At 45.6% G+C, this 8,097-nt stretch overlaps 1 long non-coding RNA gene and 1 other non-coding gene across 2 annotated transcripts; both read left to right on the top strand.

Annotated features, from left to right (window-relative positions):
- The first annotated feature begins 280 nt into the window (after positions 1-280).
- Positions 281-3,050, top strand: LOC120748949 (uncharacterized). The gene is made up of 3 exons (XR_005699469.2): positions 281-311; positions 994-1,111; positions 2,714-3,050. It is a non-coding gene; the product is annotated as an uncharacterized LOC120748949 (long non-coding RNA).
- A 2,721-nt stretch (positions 3,051-5,771) lies between these two features.
- TRNAI-AAU (transfer RNA isoleucine (anticodon AAU)) lies at positions 5,772-5,845 on the top strand. Its single transcript has one exon. It is a non-coding gene; the product is annotated as a tRNA-Ile (tRNA).
- The last annotated feature ends 2,252 nt before the right edge of the window (positions 5,846-8,097 follow it).

Genomic DNA, 8,097 nt, shown 5'->3' with positions numbered 1-8,097 from the left:
ATAAAAAAAATTATCGCTATGGCAGTGGTTCTGAATGAAGGCTAATGGACACTTGTCTTATCACAAATTGGCCTTTTCACAAGGAAATATTTTGAATTATAATAAAGACACTTAGTATCACGATGCAGACTAAAGGTACAGAGGCCTGGCATATTAGGAAAAAAATATTTCATTTGTAAAATCTTATTGAATAGAAGGCAGATTTTGTTTTAATGCAAAATACAGTTTCTGGTGTACTGCCCTTCTGTAGCTACGAGCAGGGGTGAAAACCAAAGAGGGAGAAGGAAGTGATTTCAGCAACTTCACAGAAAGTAAGTCTGAATTTATCTTTTTTTTTTTTTTTGGGGGGGGTGCAGGAGGGGAAATACCCTGTTACTTGGTCAGGATGTTCCTGACTATTTCTAATTAAAATATAAGTAGCTTGTAACACATACCTCCCTGAATATTCAAGTTTGAAAGAATTATGTTGATCAGCTTCGTCAGCATATAAAAATAAATTGTGAAGCGGCTCTGCACTCCTTGCTTAAAAAGTCAAGAATATTCATCTGCAAGCAGGTTTTAGTCAAATCACATGGTACTCTGTCTTTTTTACCTTTCTAAGGTGCTGGGCTTTTTCAAATTAAAGCCACCAGGAAACGGACCTTTTATAAAACAGATATACTAGAACAAATTTTCTAACTTCTCTGGAGCAATAATTAACTTCCAAATTCACATCATAAATGTAAAAGAGCAAGTATGGTTTGATAAGGCTCAAACTTATAATTTTTTTCTGAGTGAAGAAGGGAAAATCAAACTCTTATTTCTGTCTGCAAGAGAGTATCACTTGAGCTAGATATAAAACTTACGTAGTCTAATCCATTCTGCCCATCAATAGCGGGAACAAAGCAAACAGGCTCTAGTGAAAAAGGGAGAAGCTGCCAATAATTTCAGTACTAATAATGAGATGGTATTAACGATAACTCATCCTGGTGACCCCTGTAATGCTTATTGCAGGCTTAATGTGGCATGTCAAATGGTAAACTGATGCCTGGAATAGCTGGAGGCTGAGAGTTGCAGAGCATCTCAACACATTTTCCAGGGGAATAAACCAGATTCAGGAACCGTGACACAGGTAAACAAGCCAAATATCTTTACAGTCGTGTCTTCTACCAGCAGCTTGGGCACTGAAACCACACTATCAGGGTTTCAATCCAGTGTGGTGCTTGCTGGGAGGGGACAGCTGTATGTGCACAGCAACACTATTTTAGGGGTGTAGCCTTCTAAGGGGATGTACTGGATGTGGGTGTTTTCTATATCCTACATCGTCTGAGAAATGTGAGACTTCTGGTGTCCTTTGGATAGCTTACTCCTATGTGAAACTGCAGGAGAGACTTTCTACCGTGAGGGTGGTGAGGCACACTGGAACAGGCTATACAGGGTAGCTGTGGATGCCCATCCCTGGAAGTGTTCATGGCCAAGTTAGATCGGGCTCTGATGTAGTGGGAGGTGTCCCTGCCTATGGCAGAGGGAGCTGGAACTTGATGATATTTAAACTAAGTCAAACCCAAACTATTCTATGCCTTGTGGTATATTTGGCCTTAAATAAACATAGTGATGGTGTGCAGGCAGTGCAAGACCAATGCTCATAGCTGGTGGTTCAATTTAGGTGGCTGAAGTTGAAGGGGTTTGTCTTCTTCCTGAGATTCTGAAGTTCTCTTCACTCACTGCTGGCCAACACAGAGAAGCTAAAACCAAGTTTGAGTTTTCTGTTCAAAGCATGATATTGTTGCTATTGCTGTAGCAGGAATGCACTGTGGTGATTTTACTGGATATAATGCCGTTTTAAATGCGATTTTTTAATCTGCAGGTTTCTAGTTCCAAATGCTGATAACGGCTGGATAAGAACAGTCCTCTTCAATGTTTTATTAAAAACTCAAAGTAGCTATTATTAAAAAATTCTATAAATGTATTATTCTATAAATACAGGATTCAAAACTTCAACACATACTTTATAACCACCAAATGTTTACTTTATGATTGTCGTAATAATAATGTTATTAAATAAACATTATGGGTCTCTATTCTGTTTTGATGCACAGACATATGCAAATAACCTACATTAGCATACTTATGAGTGAAGTTTCAATGGCAAGTTTATTAATAAATCCTGGCATAGTGTTCAGACTGATAACATTAGTTCCCTCTAACCTTTTATTTGGGCAGCTAATGATTTTTTCCCCCTCTAGTTGTCAATTCTGAACTGATGACAGATTAGAACAAATGGGACATGGCTGCAGAATGCCTAAAGCTACACTTTGTTGATAAATTGCTAGTTCAGATCCATTTTGGGTTGGGAAGTGAGCAGTGACCAGATCACGTTGAAAGATGCCTTACTGGTCTGTGTGAAATAAGATCCTAATGTGCCCTGCAGCACAGGCACTTGGGGAGGGACAGAGGGAGAGAAGCTCATGAGCTGTATTTTACTTTCTTTCTAAATATCTTCTGGAGGATGGCCTTGCTTTCATACACAGGCAGGGCTCATGATGGCAGGGTCTGTGGCAGCATGTGATGTGTAACACAGGCTGCAGTGCAGTGGGGGTGTGAAGCTTATATTATTTGGCAATGTGTTGCCTGTGAGAAGGAAAACAAGTAATTTGTAGAGGCACAGAGGCAGAAGCCTCTTTGTAATCTTGAACGGCACTGAGTCTAAAGAAAGCATCCTTTTCCTCTGCAGGCAACAGACTGGGGCCGAGCTGTTGGGATTCCAGCAAAAAGTACAGCTGGTGCAGGCTGTACTGTACTGGCAGACAGCTGGGAGCACGGAGCTGGGACTGCTCTCACTGCAGGACACTGCTGACTGCCAATGCCAGCGGTGTGCCAGGGATGGAAGGGAGCAGGAGAGCTCAGGGACAGTAGTGCTGGGTGACTTGTGGTAGAGAGGAAACTGGCAGCTGAAGACAGAGCTCAAGCACCCTGGACCACCTTTGTTCATCAGTGTCCTGCTGTTGGTGCCCTTTTTAAATATGGATGCTTTGGAGTTTTGAAAAAGCTCTCTATAACAGTTAAGGTTATGAGGGGAACATTATCATAGATCTTCTAAATGTGCTGTAAAAATCTGAAGTTTTTGAGGTGTCCAGCTGAGGCCCTGCATTACAAAACCCTTACAGCTCAGATTCTGTTTGATAAAGCACTTTCAAGCACAATTCTCTAATGCCAGCGGCACTGGAAAATACTTTGTATAACCTCTAAATTCCATAACAGTACAGATACCCATTATCTAGCCTGATAACTGTTTCACATTCTAAACTGGTTTGTTTCTTTGCTTGAGAGTCTGGATCCCACACCCTGGAGAGAAAGCAGAGTTTACTGTTCAATTAGAAAATTTTATTTTCTTGGAGGCAGCATTGATCTCCTGGACTGTTATGTTATCTGTCACTGTCTAATCACAGAAAATCTGTTGCTTGTCCAGCAGGCCTTGACTGAGTCTCTCCTAAAAAGGTAGGATGCTATTTCTGGGTGTAGAAGAGGGTTTGGAACAACTGGGGTTTGCATTTGGCATCTTGCTGATTAAACTTTGTCAAAAAAGACAAGTCTGCTTAGCCTAACTAGGAAGCAGAGGAGAGAAACAGCCAAAGGGCATTGAGGTATTTTTATTGCATAATTGGACCTGATTTGATTCGAAAACAATGGTGCACAGCTATGAATTAGACAATACGTTACTGCCTTAAGCTACTTCTACTGATATTCTGGTCAGAAAGTCAAGAAAGACAATTAATCCTCACCCCTGCTATCTTTCTGTCTGTGGAGCAACTAACCAAAAAATAATTAGCTAACAGTTTCATACCTAAAACAAAAGTGAGAATCCATTTGAGAATCTGTGTGAGTCATGCACAAAAAAAGGTCTGCTGTTCCTGTACCTGCCAATGCCAATTATTGCTCTATCAGTCTGGAGAGTATCCAGACTCCCTGCGCAGACCCATGCTGTGGTTTGTTTGGGAGAATGTCCAACAGGAGTTGGACTTCAATGATCTTTGTGGGTCTCTTCCAGCTCAGGAAATTCTGTGATCATATTTTCATTCTGCCCTTTCACTTGTCATCTGTGTACTAAAGTTGCAGATGTGACCTTGCTTTTAAATATTTGAGTGAGTTTAGCCTCACACAGGATGACATTTCCCAGAAAATATAGCTGGCTATCAAGATCCCAGAGCATATGTGCTTCCTGGCAGTAGGCTGGTTGCTACTTCATGGACATCAAATAGAAGAGGGGAAAGAGAAATGACAGTTTGGAGTTTGCAACTGATTTGATCAGTTTGCTCCTAGGGATGAAGAACTTGATGAAGAAGCTGGGCAAATTAGGTTTGGGGAATTTTATGGGCGTTTGAGGAAAGTGTTGGCAAGCAGATGGGCTAATGGCAATAAAGGGGAACTGATGGCGTAAATGAGGCAAAAAGAAGTGGGAGTGGGAACACCGACCACAAGGATGAGTATGGACTAGAAAAAAACTGCACTGCCGTCCCAGTGATCACAAGTCTGTCTCATTCCAGGCTGAGATATAGATATTCCATGTTTTTTCCTCTATAATGAGTTCTACCAAGAAGACCAAACATTTGAAAAGCTTGATTTTTTTTAATAACAGTCTGGGCCATGACAATTAACGTGGTAAAACGGAAACCTTTGGCAGTGTAAGACAAAATAGGGCTTAAAAAGGGATTGTGAGTAACTCGTCCCTGTGTTACTTCACGGGAGGTAAGCGCTTTCAGGCTGTCCCATTCAGCTCTCCCGCCAGGTGAATTTCAGGAGGTGCTGGCCAGCGGGTTCATGGGAGGGCATCCTGTGCGGCTGTTTTTATCCTCGATCCTGCTGCGGGCTGCGCCGAGTTTCGCTCCGCCATGGGATAACCCGGGCGGGGAAGGGGCCGGGAGCGCCTCGCCCAAGCCCCGTGCTCGGGGCAGCGCTGCCGTGAGGGCAGGCCTGGAGGCGGCCGGGGCTCGGCCCAGGAGCCCGGAAAACCAAAGACAGAGCCTACAGCGCCTCACCGCCCTGTCACCTCCCTGTCCCCTCCCTGTCCCTGCTGGGGAAAGCGGTGCGGGTGTCCCTCCCATGAACCCGCTGGCCAACGCCTGCGCAGGGTGTGTGTGTGTGAGGAGCACGGCCGCCTCGGGGAGCGCAGCCATGCCCGGGAGCAGTGCAGGGTGCGTGTGTGAGGAGCACGGCCGGCTCGGGGAGCGCTGCCATCCCCGGGCAGGCGGCGCCGGGCCCGGGAGCAGCGCAGGGTGTGTGTGTGAGGAGCACGGCCGGCTCGGGGAGCGCAGCCATCCCCGGGCAGGCGGCGCCGGGCCCGGGAGAAGCGCAGGGTGCGTGTGTGAGGAGCACGGCCGGCTCGGGGAGCGCAGCCACCCCCGGGCAGGCGGCGCCGGGCGCGGGAGAAGCGCAGGGTGTGTGTGTGAGGAGCACGGCCGGCTCGGGGAGCGCAGCCATTCCCGGGCAGGCGGCGCCGGGCCCGGGAGCAGCGCAGGGTGTGTGTGTGAGGAGCACGGCCGGCTCGGGGAGCGCAGCCATCCCCGGGCAGGCGGCGCCGGGCCCGGGAGAAGCGCAGGGTGCGTGTGTGAGGAGCACGGCCGGCTCGGGGAGCGCAGCCATGCCCGGGAGGAGCGCAGGGGGTGTGTGTGTGAGGAGCACGGCCGGCTCGGGGAGCGCAGCCACTCCCGGGCAGGCGGCACCGGGCTTCGGCGGCGGCGCCATTTCTCTCCCATATGGGCTGGAGGAACTTCCTGCCAAGTGGCGAGCCGACGGGCCGGTTAGCTCAGTTGGTTAGAGCGTGGTGCTAATAACGCCAAGGTCGCGGGTTCGATCCCCGTACGGGCCAGTGCTTTTGCCCATCCCGGTGGTCCCCTCGGCTCGGCGCCCGGCGTAAACGGAGCACCCGCCGATGGGAGAGGCCGGGGAGGGGAAGCGAAACAGCCGAAAAGAAACAAATGCGCAGTTTAAGTGCGTTGGAGAAGGTGTTTTAAATCTTGCCGTAGCTCATCACCACAGTATTCCATGCTTTGCCTCGGAGCACTTTGTTCAAGTGCTTCCGTTAATTAGTGTTATGCCAGCCGAAAGCCTGAAGGAATTCAGAAGATCTCCCCTTCCAATGAACAATCCCAGGGAACTAAAATGTCAGGTCTTTAGCTCATTGTATTACTGTGACTCTTGGATAACTCTGTCAGGGGCTAGAAGACGGTAAGAGAGTAGGCTTTTATTGTTTTTCTCCCTTTGAAGCGGGAAGACAAGCAGATCTCCCTTGGCAGCCTGATTTTTCATAGAATGTTCTGAACTCCATATAGAAAGTATCCAAACTTGACAGACACACTGTAATGTATGCTATTTATTCAAGAAAAAATTCCAGGCTAAACAGAGGTGTTTTAATGGAGCACTACATCTGCAGGAAACTTCTCTTAGAAGATCAAGACGGTGATTTTATTGTCCTATCTGCTCCTGAACTGAAATGAGACTTCTCCAGAGGAGGGAAACTTTCAGGTGTAAATGTTTTCATTGTAGAAACAGCTGATTTTTTTATTAGAGCTGCATATGTACAGGTCACAGCTTCTTTGGGAAAATGCTTTTAGGTAACTGCATTCTATTGACTTCTTTTACAAATCTGCTAATAATGTCCCTTTACTATTCAGGCCCATTGCGTACACCTTCTTCCAAGTGCAGGGGCTGATTCAAAATAAGAGATAATGATAATAATAACAACAACAACAATAATAATAGTAATAAAGTGGGTGATACTTCATGCCAAAGTCAGAGTTCTGACATTACTCATTCCCCACAGTGTTACCAAGGCACCGCAAGGGCACGTTAGAAGTGTCACTTCAAAGTCACAATGTGACTTGTAAATCATAAAGATGAATATTCATGTTATCTGGCATCCAAACTGCTGTCATGGCTCCATCAGATGTCACGGGAGAGTAATATGGTTCTGGTTTGATGACCTTCTGTCTTGCCGCTCCACTCAATGATCTTCCTCAATTCCTTTGAGTCTAGTTATAGTGGCCAGGACTTGACTATGTATAATGGCATCCATTTTAAATGAACTGAAAGGAGAAAAGCCACGATGTTCTGCTTCAGAAAAAAAATAATAATCTGGGAATACTCTTGCTTTGTTTTATGTTTCCCACATTAGGAAGCACATTTTTATTACAGCTATGTTGCTGTATTGCAAAGTCCTTGCTATAAAACCAAGGTAATGCAATGGCTCCTTGGCCACTTTTTCAGTTTGGTTTGAATTGCTTATATTCTGTGTGGTTCTTTGCCAGCCAGGACTGTATGGGCATATTTTCCCTAAATTTAGTTTCAGCAGATGGTTGTCAGGTTGTGAGGGTCAGCCATTGTCCCTAGGGGAGTCATTCCAGAGCCTGTTGTTCAACCTCAAAGCTAGTCAGAGAATAAAAAGGTTAAACAAACAAACCCATACAGTGGAATAATGCTCTCGTGAGGATGGCCCAGGAATTTCCATTCTGATGCTCTGCCGATGCTGGGGCATATTCTGGGGTTACTGTTCAGTGTTTCATTTAACCTGTAACTGGATAGCACATCAAAGCCAAAATGGGTCTCAGTATCTGTGTGCTTAGAAAGTGTGGGGGGAAGCGCAGCTCCTCTCTCCACAGCAGGCACTGATGAAGAGGATGAATTTCTTGTTGCCTGTGACAATGCTAAATGCTGATAGCTGAGGAGGAACCTTCTGATCAGTCCAGTCAGACCTCTTCAGCCACTGTTTCTGATTATAAGCCATTCTGGCCTAGAGTTACACAGACCAAGTCAGCTAATTAGTTCATGTTCTTCACTATGATGTCTACATTTGTCTTTGCATGAAATACTATTAAGACGGCTGTTAACTCCAAATATTTGAAGGTAGCCAGGAAGTGGGGTCATGCAGCATTCAATTCAGCAGATGAGTATTCATTCACTCAGTGATGTTCTGAAGCATTTTCTTTTCCAGCCACATCACAGGTTAGTTTTATAATTTCTAATATTGTGTTTATTGCTAGAATATCAAAGTGTTTTGCCATTGGGATGCTTTATTCATTCAGCTTTCTTTTGAGGATCTTAATTATAGCAAGGATCTGGGTG

Source organism: Hirundo rustica, chromosome 2, assembly GCF_015227805.2.
Source record: "Hirundo rustica isolate bHirRus1 chromosome 2, bHirRus1.pri.v3, whole genome shotgun sequence".
NCBI classification, from domain to species: domain Eukaryota; kingdom Metazoa; phylum Chordata; class Aves; order Passeriformes; family Hirundinidae; genus Hirundo; species Hirundo rustica.
This window is presented reverse-complemented; position numbering and strand designations above follow the sequence as displayed.